This window comes from Chelon labrosus, assembly GCF_963514085.1.
Source record: "Chelon labrosus genome assembly, chromosome: 1".
Lineage (NCBI taxonomy): Eukaryota > Metazoa > Chordata > Actinopteri > Mugiliformes > Mugilidae > Chelon > Chelon labrosus.
The window spans coordinates 25,269,728-25,284,311 of NC_140337.1; the positions used below are offsets into that span (position 1 = coordinate 25,269,728).

General features: G+C 40.0%; 1 long non-coding RNA gene across 1 annotated transcript; it reads right to left on the minus strand.

The window, feature by feature from the left end:
* Window positions 1-9,677: 9,677 nt before the first annotated feature.
* On the minus strand, window positions 9,678-11,114 carry LOC311487705. Its single transcript, XR_014699046.1, has 2 exons — window positions 9,896-11,114; window positions 9,678-9,748 (listed from the first exon to the last, which is right to left on the minus strand). It is a non-coding gene; the product is annotated as an uncharacterized lncRNA (long non-coding RNA).
* Window positions 11,115-14,584: the final 3,470 nt, after the last annotated feature.

The following is a 14,584-nucleotide window of genomic DNA, read 5'->3' on the forward strand; positions in this document are numbered from 1 at the left end:
ATGTCGGACCCCAGGAAGTGTCAGTAAATAACTGTTTTTAACCTCTGAACTCATGAAGGTCAGCTTTCAACTTATTTAACTTAAAGACAATACAATTATAAACACTGACATTAGTTATTAATACTGTAAGAACTTCATTTAAACTCTGAGCAATATGAACATTTAGCACAGGAAAAAGACACTCTGAGACGTGGGTTTTCCTTGTGCCACTTTTATTTCTGGATTAAATACAGATTTCAACTGATCACACAAAGACCCAAGTGTGTTTTCCATCATTACCATTTGAATTTACTGTCGATGTTTATTTTAGATTACAGATATACAAATAGGTCAGCACAAAGCAGAGCTAGCTGTTATTCTGTTACTGGTAGTAGGAAAGGACATTCTGGTGACGGAGAGAGAATTGTGTTAGAGGGAGGAAAAGGAGGGTTAGAGGTTGGAGAAGGAGGTGAGTTTGATGGAGTTTGATGAGGAGCTGAAAGCTGAAAGGAAGAGATGTACTTGGGAGAGTAACGGTGGAGTCTGCACAAGCTATATATTGACATGTTAATGCATCTGTAAGCTGTTTTGATGTTGTTTCTGCTTTAATCTCAGAATCATTTGATAGTCGTAGTAGGTGGTAGGCAGTTGCAGTTTTTGTCAAGTTTTGTGTAAAACTCAGTAACAGTTGTGTGGAGAGGACATTCTGATTTAGGAAACACTTCATATTTTCCTCCCAGTTTCTCGTGGAGCTCCTCCAGAGTCTTAGTCTCCAGGTATTGTTCTGTAGGTTCAATGTTCTCACCCCAGTGTGCACTTGCTAACAATTTCTTCTCTTTGCTGCTGTAGCAGCAGAATGCTGACCAGAGCATAGAAGGAATATTAACCATGTTGTTGAGGGTGTTGCTGGGGCTGGGCTGTGCTCCGATTACTACAAAACCTTTTTTATCATTGTCGATGATGCAGTATTCATCCATAACACATTGGATGCATTGCTCCATGTTGGTCCAGCTTTCCTGGTTGAATTTTTCATTTTGTGGAACAATGTTGGTCAGGGTAAAGGTGGATAGTATTGCATCTTGATTAAATCCATAAGTGCTTGGTAACAAATGGCCTTTGTCAAAACCTAGCTCGTTTTTGTAGTCGGTGTACACAGCCTGGTGGTTGAAGGTTATCTTATTGTTTTCTGGTGTCATGTTGTCATCTAGGTTTTCAAGCTGTAACAATGAAAAACTAAATTACTGTTTCATACAAGGTTACATCAAAGTAGATTCAAAGTAAATATAGTATTAAGTTCCACATAAGTATAACATAAAAGTAAATTCAGATTGAGAGTTTAGACAATAATTTGGTCTCAACAATGTCCAAAGAGTCAGGTAGAGTAACTGACACTGAGGCAATGCACTGCAGCATCATAACAGTTTATTTCATGTATTTTCAACTGATTAACAACTTTTAACTGATGTCAAATAAAATGAGACTTGTCAAAAAACATCTACAAATACTTTAGTATTATGGTATTTTCTTTGTTAAAAAGCTCACCTGTGGTTCAATCATCCACTTGGATCGCTTAGGTCTTTCACCTCCATGACTCCCTCTGTAGTTTGCAGCAGAAAACACTGGGATCCTGTTCCTGGTGTCGTAAAGCGTCACAAAGGTTTCTTTGCCGTTCAAAGTCTGACAGATAGGTTTGTATCTGTTCTGGTCCAGGATGTTCCCTCCCTCCAAGATTCCTGGGATATTTGGTGGATTATTGTTAAGAAAGAATTCATTACACTCTTCCATCGATTTCACCACTTTAGTTTCTGTGGGAACGACGGACAGAAGGAGGAGAGCAGCGAGGGGCAGGAGAGCCTTCAGTAATGTCATGGTGGATCACTGTAAAAAAAAAAAAAAAAAAATATCAGTGTATTATAGTTTGTTGCATGTCAAGTTAAAGTTAAATGAACTGATCAACTGAAAGGACTCACAAATGTCACACCTCTATAGAAAGTCTCTCTCTCACGTATTTTCACAGTAAATAAACCAATAATAAACCAAAAGAATGATCTATTATTGAGGAATGATTTTAACCACTTCAACTTCAAGTGTCCATTCATAGTGTCTCCCTCCATCCTCATGACTTTTAACCATATATTTTTTCCACCATAAAAAGTAGGAGTTCACACTGTTAATAGCCTTTCAGTTCATTTGTCATTGTTTCCAACTGATATCCATATTGATAAGGAAAAGGCTGGATAAATAAGTCTAGATAAACTACCCATGTTAGATTAATAATGTCCTTCCAAAGATGGTTTTAAGCAATTCAGTTCTTAGTAGAGTTTTGGAAGAAATATGAATATTAGAAGAAGCTTTGGCAGAGTGGAAACTTCAGGGGTCCCAAGCAGAGTTCATTTTGATAGGCACTTTTAATTTAGTCTTAGTCCTCACATAGAAATGCTCATTAGTCTTGACTCATCTTCATCTCTCATAATTTCACTGCATTTTTGTCCGTTTTTAATTGTCACATTTAGTCAAACTGCAAGTAGCAACATTTACTTTATACGTTGTCTTTAGAGAAAATAATAATTTAGAATTAAGCTTATGTGCGACACCCTAAAAGAACAATATATTTCTTTATAAGAGAAGTTATTTGATGGATGGTAATATTAAAAATCTGTTAAGAAGTAAAAATAAGGTAGTATTTAATGGGATCGATTAAAACATCTAAAATAATCAAAATAGTTAAAAGGTGGTTAAACTGATAAAAGTGTTATTTTATATTGTATACTTTGTTGTTTCTCGATTGATCTGATTTCTAATCTGCCTGTGATCAACACAGTGGTCTTGCTCGTACAATCTGATCGATTGCTTTCGTCTCGTGCCCACGTACCTGGAACTCTCGTGGTATTTCATTCCAGTAAAATCCCTGCGGAGGAAATCTCGTGTTATTATTTACCCCTATTTTCAGGTATGTTACAGGTTGTGTGGGGTGTAGGAGGAATGCTTTTGAAGCGTATTAGTAACCTAAAATTAAGTTTGCCCATTGTTAAAAAAATGTATGTGTGTGTAGCGAGTCTCCACTTTGTCATAGAGACGTGATTAGTAACCCTGTGTGTGTCTACTAACTATCTGGTTAACTCTGATTCAATATGTAGATGTATTTCGTGTTATTTGTACAATATTGTTACGTGCGGCTGCTCTTCCCGCCTCCCCCTGGTGATAAGGAGGCGAGGGAGGCGTCTCTCCCTCTCTCCCCATCGCTGACGCACGTTGAGACAACGCCGGCCATGTTGTGTCCATGTCCGTGTTTCTTTGTGTTTAAGCAGGACAGGCGGATTATTTCTTTAATCTATGAAGTGTTAAAGCTTTGTAGGCTTTATTATTTTAGTTTGGATTGTAGGTGACCGGTAGTCCTGTTTTTGGTTTTTGTTCATTTTGTTTAGGCAGTGGTGGACAGTAACGAAGTAAATTTACTTGAGTAGCCTACTGTACTTACAGGTTTTGATTATCTGTAGCCTACTTTACTTGAGTATTATTTTTGGGGGATACTTTTACTTTCACTCCACTACATTTGAAGGACAAATATTCTACTTTTTACTCCACTACATTTCTGTTGATGCTCTCGTTACTCGCTACTCGTTATGGTTTGTCTTAGTCGTATGCGTCATGCCATACAATCCATACAATGCAGGAAGAAACTGGAGAAACACCTGGAGAAACTCCCACCGAGCACCCGTGGCCTTATCTCAAACTCATGTTTGAGATTTTTGCCACAAAAACTGATGCGTTTCAGTTTAAATGTTTGTTGAGAGAGAGAGAGAGATCCTGTTTATTTAAAAACAGTAATCTAATGTTGTGATACATATTTGAACTGGCAAGATAAAAGCTAATTAGCCAACCAAAGGATCAAATGTAACTACAATATGTACAAATAGCATTTGTTGATGAATGCAGCTGAGTCTGTGTTCTGAGGCTTCTTGCCTTTATTTGTTTATTTTAGAGCTAAACATATCTGTAGCAGAATCGCATCGGTGGATTATATAATCACAATAAAGCTACTTTCCTTTCCTGTATTTCCTGAGATACTTTTTAAATACTTTTACTTGAGTATTTTTTTAAGCAAATACTTTAGTACTTAAATAATATTTTGACTAAGCTACTTTTACTTGTATTGGTGTAATATTTGACAAGGAGTATCTGTACTTTTACTCAGGTAGTGAAGGTGTGTACTCTGTCCACCTCTGTGTTTAGGTTTAGCTTAATTTAATCTAGTTGGAATGAGGCTGGGGTCCTACGGCCCTATGTGGGCTGGCCCCGTTTCCGAGTTCCTCTTTTGTTTTTTTTTGGCCGGCACCTACTGTCCTTTTTAGTTCTTTGAGTTTGTTTGTTGTCTTTCTCCCCTGCTCTTGTTTTGAGTTGAAATAAAACACACTTTTTATAGAACCTCCAATTGTAGTCCGGCGTCCCTTTTATGTTGTGTGTCTATTGAGCCGTTTAAAAGAAGAGACGGTAACAAATATGTTTTATGCACTTTAAGTTAGTTAATGAGAAGTTTGCTGATATTTCATGGGTTTGCTGTGATAGCTAAAAACTAAATGAACATAAGGATTTTTTCTTCTGTAATACTGCAAATGTGTACATTCTGAAATGTAGATTACTTCTTTTGTGGATTGTTCATTTTTGTATATTTGCTCAGTAAAATCCTTGCTGAGGAAAACATTGTGTAATTAGTTCTCCTCTGCAGCAGAAATTTGAAATTTGTATGGAAACAGCACTCAGCTCTTCATATTCGTCTCCAGAGTTGGATATCAGCCCACTGTGCTGTCCTTGATCATTTGGATCAGACATTACAGAGAGATAAAAGAGGTAGCATAGCTCAAGTAAAAACCCTTCAAAACCATTTTCTTTGGTCATTTCTGTTCTGAAACTTCAAAATAAAATGTAGTAAACACAGACGTTCAGAAGCAGTACAGTGACTCAACACATATTTCTGAAATAATGTGTCTACCAGTGCATCAAAGAGGACAGAACGCAAAACAGCAACTTGTAAAGTACATAGATGAGACTAATTTAACTTCATAGCCTGCTTACCGTGATGGAGGCTGCAGGAATAGCAGGGTGATGCTCCTTCAAATGTCATATACTTCCACCTAATTTATAGTCACAGGGCTGGAGACACCTGGCAAGTTTTAGCCGCTAGTGTCAACTGAGATCAGATAGGCAAATGCCCCTTATCCAATCCAGGGGCACACACTTTGAAAGACAGTCAGCCCCCAGGTATTTTGAATGTCTGATATTCAAATAATATCTTAATAGTTTCATCTGTCCAGAGAATACTACTCATGTTCCATTTTTTTTGTCTAATCTGGCCTCTCTGTTCTTGAGGTGAATCATTAGTTTGCACCTCATGGTGAACCCTCTCTGCTGTATAACATGGAAGGATACTGTTTTCTTCTGTGGACTTTCAGACCTTTTCATGTTGCAGAGTTCATCACCGTGTTCTTTTCAGTGTTCAGTTCATTAACAAAGACGTTGATAAGTTAAAACTAATATATTAGTCATCATATATTAAATATAGGACAATGAAAACAATGACGGACATTGTGGCTTTCTCTGTTAATGAGTCGAGACTAGAGTGTTATTTAATATGATAGATGTTATTTGAATATCAGACATTCTCTTTGTACGGGCTGACTGTTTGCCTAGGTTGTTTGCCTATCTGATCTCAGTTGACAGTAGCTACCAAAACTATCAAGCTGCCTGAAGCCCTGTGGCTACAAATTAGGTGAAAGGATACGACATTTGAAGGAGCATCACTCTGATATTTATGCAGCCTCCATCACGGTCAGTGAGATAAATATGAAGTTAAATTAGTCTCATCTAAATACTTTAAAAGTTGCTGTTTGCACCACATTTTCACTGACACGTACATTTAAACAGTGTACAATAGAGTGTGTAAAGGATTAGCATTTAGCAAACTTAAACTGTCCATAAATGTACAGTCAGGTCCATAAATATTGGGACATTGACACGATTCTAATCTTTTTGGCTCTATACACCACCACAGTGGATTTGAAATGAAACAAACAAGATGTGCTTTAACTGCAGACTTTCAGCTTTAATTTGAGGGTATTTACTCACCAATGGTTTACATCTTGTGGTGAACCCTCTGTATTACCTCTGGTGAATTATTCTCTTGATTGTTGACTTTGACACACATACACCTACCTCCTGGAGATTGTTCTTGATCTGGCCAACTGTTGTGAAGGGACAGAATTCTTCAGTCATCCACCGCAGTTGTTTTCCGGGTCTTCCGGGTCTTTTGGTGTTGCTGAGCTCAACGGTGCGTTCTTTCTTTTTAAGAATGTTCCAAACAGTTGATTTGGCCACACCTAATGTTTTTGCTATCTCTCTGATGGGTTTGTTTTGATCTTTCAGCCTAATGATGGCTTGCTTCACTGATAGTGACAGCTCTTTGGATCTCATATTGAGAGTTGACAGCAACAGATTCCAAATGCAAATAGCACACTAGAAATGAACTGTAGACCTTTATCTGCTCCTTGTAAATGGGATAATGAGGGAATAACACACACCTGGCCATGGAACAGCTGAGCAGCCAATTGTCCCATTACTTTTGGTCCCTTAAAAAGTGGGAGACACATATACAAACTGTTGTAATTCGTACACCGTTCACCTGATTTGGATGTAAATACCCACAAATTAAAGCTGAAAGTCTGCAGTTAAAGCACATCTTGTTTGTTTCATTTCAAATCAACTGTGGTGGTGTATAGAGCCAAAAAGATTAGAATTGTGTCGATGTCCCAATATTTATGAACCTGACTGTACAACCATTCACACTCACACCTAGCAAAAAACTGAAAACCAGTCATGTTGGTTTTCAGCTGCCCAACTAATCCAACTAATACACATTAGAAACTCTGAGAACACGTTGGAGAAACTCCAAAGAGAGAGAGATAAGATGGTGGAGCTATAAGATAATTAACACAAAGCTGCTGACTCTCCAACTTTATCCACCAGGTTTCTTCTTGGATGTGTTTAAAGTTTCTCTGGTGAGCATGAGCCTTTAAATTACACTCACGAGGAAACAGCTGATGTGTTGCTGGCACATCACTACTAAATGAGTTACCATGGCAACAGCTCCACTCATACAGAAAATAGAGTTAAAATATATTTTCAATTGTTTATCAACTGGAGTAAACAAACAATACTGGAGTAAACAACAAGACATTCATTCATTCATTCATTCATCTTCTACACCCGTTTAGTCCTGTTAAGGGTCACGGGGGTCTGCTGAAGCCTATCCCAGCTGTCATCGGGCGAGAGGTAGGAGTACACCCTGGACAGGTCGCCAGTCCATCGCAGGGCCAACACAGAGACAGACAACCATTCACACTCACACTCACACCTACGGCCAATTTAGAATCACCAATGAACCTAACCAGCATGTCTTTGGACGGTGGGAGGAAGCTGGAGAACCTGGAGAGAACCCACGCAGACACAGGGAGAACATGCAAACTCCACACAGAAAGGTCAGTCGGCCCATGGATTTGAACCGGTGACCTTCTTGCTGTGAGGTCCACCTCGCCACTGTGCCGCCCAACAACAAGACAACAACAAGAAAAATAAATGAAACTAAATGAAATGACAAGTGTATATGAGTCTTAACTAAATTAAATGAGACTTTAGCTGAAGTCAGAGTGAACACAGCTCAGAGCAGAACACAGGACGACATGAAGACATGTCTGGAGCAGCTTCTCCATGAGTCCATCAGTCAGTGACAGAAAAATAGCTCATAGAGTTGATGTTGTTGTCAGGAACACCAGAGATAAAGAGGAGCTCAGGAGGTAGACATGTTTCTCAGCATCAGTTCAATGAAGTGATCAGTGCAGATTTCAGACCTGATGACGAGTCGTAAACTTTGGCAGATGAAGTGATGCACCCATCATGCCTAGTGTCTACTGTACAAGCCTGTGGGGGCAGTGCTATGATCTGGGGTTGCTGCAGTTGCTCAGGTCTAGGTTCAGCAACATTATGTGCCCAAAGAATGAGGTCAGCTGACTACCTGAATATACTGAATGACCATGTTATTCCATCAATGAATCATATTCCAAGATGACAATGTCAGGATTCATGGGGCTCAGATTGTGAAAGAGTGGTTCAGGGAGCATGAGACATCTGTCCAACCACCTTCTCTTGTTGTTTCAGTTCATGTTTTCCACAGAGTGTAACAAGGACTTTGACTTGTTCCAGCAAAAGAAATGTAGCTTTGGAACTGAGACACTTCTGGTTTTCCTGCTTGGAAACTAACTTCCACACGTACCTTGACAGTGTGTTCAGCTCCTCTTGACTCGTCTGGTTATTTCTTCTTTCAGTCTACATTCTTTCTGCTCTGGATAGACGATGAAAAGTATCACAACACCTCGTCTAAACCCACAGTGAACACAAAACATCCCTTGATTTTCAGCAGGGACCCAAAAGCTCTTTCATGGACAGATGTGAGATATTCCTTCATTACTTCTTCATCAATTAAGCAGATAAAATGACTGAGTTATCTCCCAGTGTGTTACTTGGTTTGGAAATTGTTGCTGCAAAGTCAGAAGATGTGTTTAAAGGAGCTCCAGTGAAACTGGGCTTGTAATTCCTCCAGTTTGTACGTGAATATCCTCAGATTAAAGCTGAGAGTCTGCACTTTAATCCCAGATTCATTATAGAACTGTAACTTGAATATGTTCTGATCAACAGGTAAAACAACAGAAACAGTGTCCAAACACATATGGACATGAGTGGATTTATAAAAGTGGTGTTTTATCCCACGGGACTTGAACGCACCAGATCATTTCACAGCTTCTAAATGTGGTTTGATCTCCCTGATAACATGTGATGAAGTCAAACTGTGGACAAAGTGAGTTGAGGAGCTTTGGCAAAAACTCATTAGGAAAAGAAAGGATATTAAGTCGTGGTCTTATCACCCTCTCACGGTGAATAGCCCGAATGATTTGTGCTTCAATGTCAATTGGATCTTCCTCAAAAGGAAACGTCATTGTGTGACAAGTGTGGAAACAGCAGCCTGGCTGAACGTGCACTTAAATACCCGAACATAACCTGAACAAAACCTACCCCTACCAGGTTAAGTTCAGAGCCTATGTTACCATAGTTACTTACATAGCCTGATCATTTCTGAGCGTTCTGGAACCGAAATCCCAGGTTTACCGCTAACTCTGGGTTTACATACCCAGTTAAGCCAGTAAACCTGCTTTCTGGAATACCCCCCTGGTAGCCTTATTATTATTTTTCTGCTTTCAATAAACAGAAGTGCCATTCATTTTCAAAATTACTTTGTATGACTGTTTATTTTGCAAAGTTATATCATAGTCATATTTAATTAAATGCACTGCAACATGAATGTTTAGTTTTGGCCCGTGAGCCTGTACCCTGATTCATTTTTGGCCCTCCACTGAGAAGTATTTGGGTACCCCTGCTTTAAGGCATCCATTTTTACTGCATTTGTGGTCTTTACCGTCCCTTGAGCCATCACTTTATCATACGATGCTGTAGCGTAGCTCCGTGCTGTGTTGTTTGACCGTGGAGTTCACAGACAGAGTGGCGATGCATGCGGTAAAGTTCTCCCTGGCGCCTCGCTGGGTGAAGTTCTCACTGTAGCATACCCTCCGACAGATTGTGGACCCAACTGATGATTTTATCCAAACTGTCTTTATTTTCACAAACAGCTCCATAAAAACCAACTTGTAGAAAATCAACGTGAGAACTGAAGAAACACAAAAAGTACAAATACATTTATGTTTCCACTCTGCACTGTACAATACACCGTAACTTCATCTCAGGTGAGCGAGAATTAGCTTAGCTTTAGCATAGTAACGTAAATTGTAAATATGACCGTAACACACACACTGACCTTATGCCTCCTCGGGGGGTAGCCAATACAGTCTTTGGTGTTTTATTCTTGAGTTACCGTTGCTTTATTGCCTTATTTTCCTTAGTTTGCCTTAAAACCTTTTACTTTTACCGTCAGCTCACTCATACCGTTCCTTAGTTTATACCGGAAGACAAAATATCGCCAGGAAGTAGCAAGGTATGTTAGCGATCTCTTCAAAATAAAAGCTCATTACAAAAATAACCTTAAACGGACAATATACATATAAAACCAGATGAATTACATTTTAACATAATGCACTCAGATCATGAAATGTATTTATGTAACAAAATCATGTCAATGCATTTAAAGTAACTTAACTATTAGTTTTTAAAGATCTTATTTAACCATTTTAGCAATACAAGGCTGCCCTCTTGAGGACAAAATAAGTAACAGCAATACATAAAACCAAAAAGTGGTTTGCTACAGGGGGAGAGCACGCTGACAGCGACCAGCGGAGAGAGAGGCGGAAGACCAATAGCCGGTGTACTAAAAACAAAAGGTTTATTAAAAGAACTTAAAACAGTAAAACCTTAAAAGGTTTTAAAACCAAAAGTTAAAAAGATGCAAACAAACATTAAAAACTGTCCGTTACTAAAATAAAATTAAAAAGAGTCCATCATGGCCGCCAGACCGGGGACGAGGCGGCTCAGAGGGGAGAAGACGGAGGCCTTCCACCGCTCCAGGTGCCGCAGGCGCCTCTTCTGGCCCTTAGCAGTGGGCTACCCGGCTGACACCTGGAAAATAAAAAAAGCACATGGCCAGTACGGGTGTCCACACATCGCATGGATTCCGGTGCCGCCGCACAACTACACACGAGAGCGTTACTGACGGCCCATAGGGCGAAACTTACCCGCCAGGCAGGGCTCACTGCCCTGCCGCTGCGAGAACTTCATGTAGTAACGCTCCGCGGTCTCTACATCCGTGCGGCCGGCACACCCGCTGCTGGGACACCCGCTGCCTTCGGCCGTTCTCTTCTCGTTCAAGGCCTCCTCCTCGTTCTCCTCCCCTCACGCCGCTACGACGTCCCTCCGGCGTTCTCCTCACATGATGACTCTGGTTCTTGGTCCTTGATCAGTCCTCACTCCATCCGTCCATCCGTCCATCCGTCCATCCATGGTTCCCTTTTGTTCCTACATATTATTTCTCTGTCGTCTCTTTCCCCATCTTGCCTTGCGTGTCTTTTCCGGTCGTACCTTTCTTTATATCCCTCCGCCACTCTCCCCCGCTGCCGATTGGTTCAGTGGTAAGGGGAGAGGGCGGAGCCTCCCAGGTGCACAGCGGTGGTGTGTTCACGGGCAGAAGTTAGTAAAAAACCACACGCATGCATTAAAAACATAATAAATAAAATGGTTAAAACAACACAAGTAAAAGCATGCAATGTTAAAATTCAGTAAAACAAACAATTCAAATCATGCTAAAACCCACACTTCTGCCCCGTGACACAAGTATTAATAATCATTTGTCATGATGATTGTCTCAAAACGGGTCAGCATTTAAGAACAAGAAAATTATGTGGAACCAGATTTTAAAAAGAGGAAGATGAAACAGGCTGTTTATTTGGGTTTTCTGTGGAACCAGGAACTCTCCATCGCATATAAGCCCATACATAGATGTCTGTAGAATCCAGGCCGACTGGGGTCTTTCTATTTGTGTGGAGTTTGCATGTTCTCCCTGTGTCTGCGTGGGTTCTCTCCAGGTTCTCCAGCTTCCTCCCACCATCCAAAGACATGCTGGTTAGGTTCATTGGTGATTCTAAATTGGCCGTAGGTGTGAATGTGAATGGTTGTCTGTCTCTCTCCCTGAGATAGACTGGAGACCTGTCCAGGGTGTACACCTTCCCCTCCAACACCCCCACGTTCCTTCACAGGGCAAGTGGTTATAGAAGATGAATGAATGAATGAATAACTGTTGTCAGACAGTCGGAGGTTTCTAGTTCAGGACCAAGGTCATCACTGAAACCTGGACGATGACTTCATGTTCTCAGACTCTGGTCCACTCTGAAGACTGCAGCGTGATCACCACCTTCCATTTGTCTGCTTAACCTGGTCTAGGTCCTTAGGTCCACTTCACCTCACACACCATCTACTCCACCTGGTCTCTGCCTGATCTTCTTCTGATATGGGCGGTCTTGCTCCTCTATATGCACCGATCAGCCACAACATTATGACTACCTTCCTAATATTGTGCAGGTCTCCCTTGTTGTGACTCATCAGAGAATGGACATGGGTCTTCTGAGGGTGTTCTGTGGTGTCTGGTTAACAGGATGTTGTTAGTGGGGGGCCTTGATCAGTTTGGGATCTTGTGAATTTGGAGGCCAGGTCAACACCTTGTGCTGTTCTTCATGTTTGTTTGTTTGTTTGTTTGTTTTCTTTTTTTTAGATGTTCCTAAAGTGTTTTTGTGTGTGTCTCTCTGTCAAGTTGCATCCTACTGGGCCTACTGGGGATGGCTGCTGCCATCAAGGAGTGTCATTGCTATGGGGTGGGGGTGCCTGGTCTGGTCTAGGTGGGTGCTACATGTCTAAGTAACATCCACACCAATGAATGCCAGGTCCAAAAGTTTCCCAGCAGAACAATGAACTGTCACAAGATGGTCAATGTTATTTCTCCCGTCAGTGGTCATAATGTTGTGGCTGATTGGATACATTTCTTCAAAAAAATCACTTTTAAAACCTGGTTATTCTGTTTTAGTTTATGCCAGTTCAAACCACAATGAGCTGTGTTGTTTGAAAAAGGAAGCTGAGTCTCTGAACGTGTGAAGGAGAGACATCGTGTGGTTTAGTTTCTTCAGCTTTCTCAGAAGTCTGAAAGGTTAATGCAAATTACAGGGATACTAGGAATTTTCATCTCGCTTTCATCTCCTCATCAAACTCCATCAAACTCACCTCCTTCTCCAACCTCTAACCCTCCTTTTTCTCCGTCTAACACAATTCTCTCTCCGTCACCAGAATGTCCTTTCCTACTACCAGTAACAGAATAACAGCTAGCTCTGCTTTGTGCTGACCTATTTGTATCCATAATCTAAAATAAACATCAACAGTAAATTCAAATGGTAATGGAAACACACTTGTGTTTTTGTGTGATCAGTTGAAATCTGCATCTTATCCTGAAATAAAAGTGGCACAAGGAAAACCCACGTCTCAGAGTGTCTTACTTCTCAATAAACATCTCCAATAGAAAACACCAGCTTTGTTAATAAATGGGAGTTTCACACATATCAACATCTAGACTGATGGGAAAGTTGGGACATTGTCATCAACTAACACTGACAAAGTCTGACCTCTCGTCAAAATACAAGTCAACTGCTTTGTCGTTCCTTAAGCAAGAATCTGTTGTTTGCTATTCCTTTTCTTTAGTTTGTTGCTGCACTAACTTGTTGGCAGTAAATTTAAATAAAGATTCAGGCAACATCCACAACCATGTGTTGTTTGTTGTGGCAACTGAAAATCAGTCGCTTGTCTAGTGCAGATGAGAATTGGTCAAAATACCAAGTTACGACACAATACTTAGTTTCTAGAAACCTTTATTGCTTGCAAGCAAGAGCCACTCATCAGCGACGGATGATGACTGAAGAGAGGCAGTCTCTCCTCAGCGTTTATACTATCCTAAACAATGTTCATATCTGTAGCCACATCATAAGATTACCACTAACATCTCAGCATATATCTCATGACACACATAACACTTCTCCTTCACTTTAACCATCATTGTGTGATATACAGTGACCTTTTTCCAGAACACATATACACGGAAGAGGAACCTCAATTTCCCTTTCAGGTGGAACTCCTTAAAGTTAGTTCCTTATGTTAATTCACATAACATATTACGCAATGGAGCATACAACAACATATCCATTCATACCTTGCAACCACATGATTATCACAAGGCAGAGCTTCTGACCATATCACAAGCTTCCACCCTCCATACAATCTAATGTTGCATCCACATATGTTAGGTTTCATATATAATATTAAAATAATAAGGGACATTTAAGAATTTCCCACTGTTCACACTGTTCAGTATATTCCTGTAAAATAACAGTAAAGAACTGGCAGCAGGTTTTCCATTATCTTACTGTAAAATTTACATATTTTTACTGTCACTATAATTTTCAGTTTTGTACTGTTATTGAAAAATACAGCTTTTACTGTTTGTTAAGATTACTTTCACAGTATTTTACAGTCAACTGGTTTGTTTAAAAATACATTATCAGTCTTCACAAAATCTACAAACTATGTGCTTTGTGAAAAAACAGATCAGCATGTAATTGCACTGTGGAAAAAAGAAAAAACAAAGCTTCTTAATGCATGAAGGACTTGAAATCCTCTTTCAGATCAGAACTTACAAGTTCCTATTTTTACATTCATTTAGCTTTATGTCCAGGAAGGTGTTTTAATGCACCAACAGACTAAAGGAGCTTCCTGCTTGGATGCATTCAGGAGCTGCTTTCTACCAGTGTGGGTCTGGGTGTATAAAATCATTTTACTGATATCTGCTGATTGACAGTTACCTCAGCACTTGATGATATTTGATACAGATCTGTTGTTCTTAAATGCAGAGCAGTTCCAACAGATGCATTACCTCAGCTAGTAAACCAGCGTAGATGGGTGGAGTCTTTGTGTCCACTGATCCTGCTCTTTGTACTATCCTGTTATTACAGAGTAATTGACT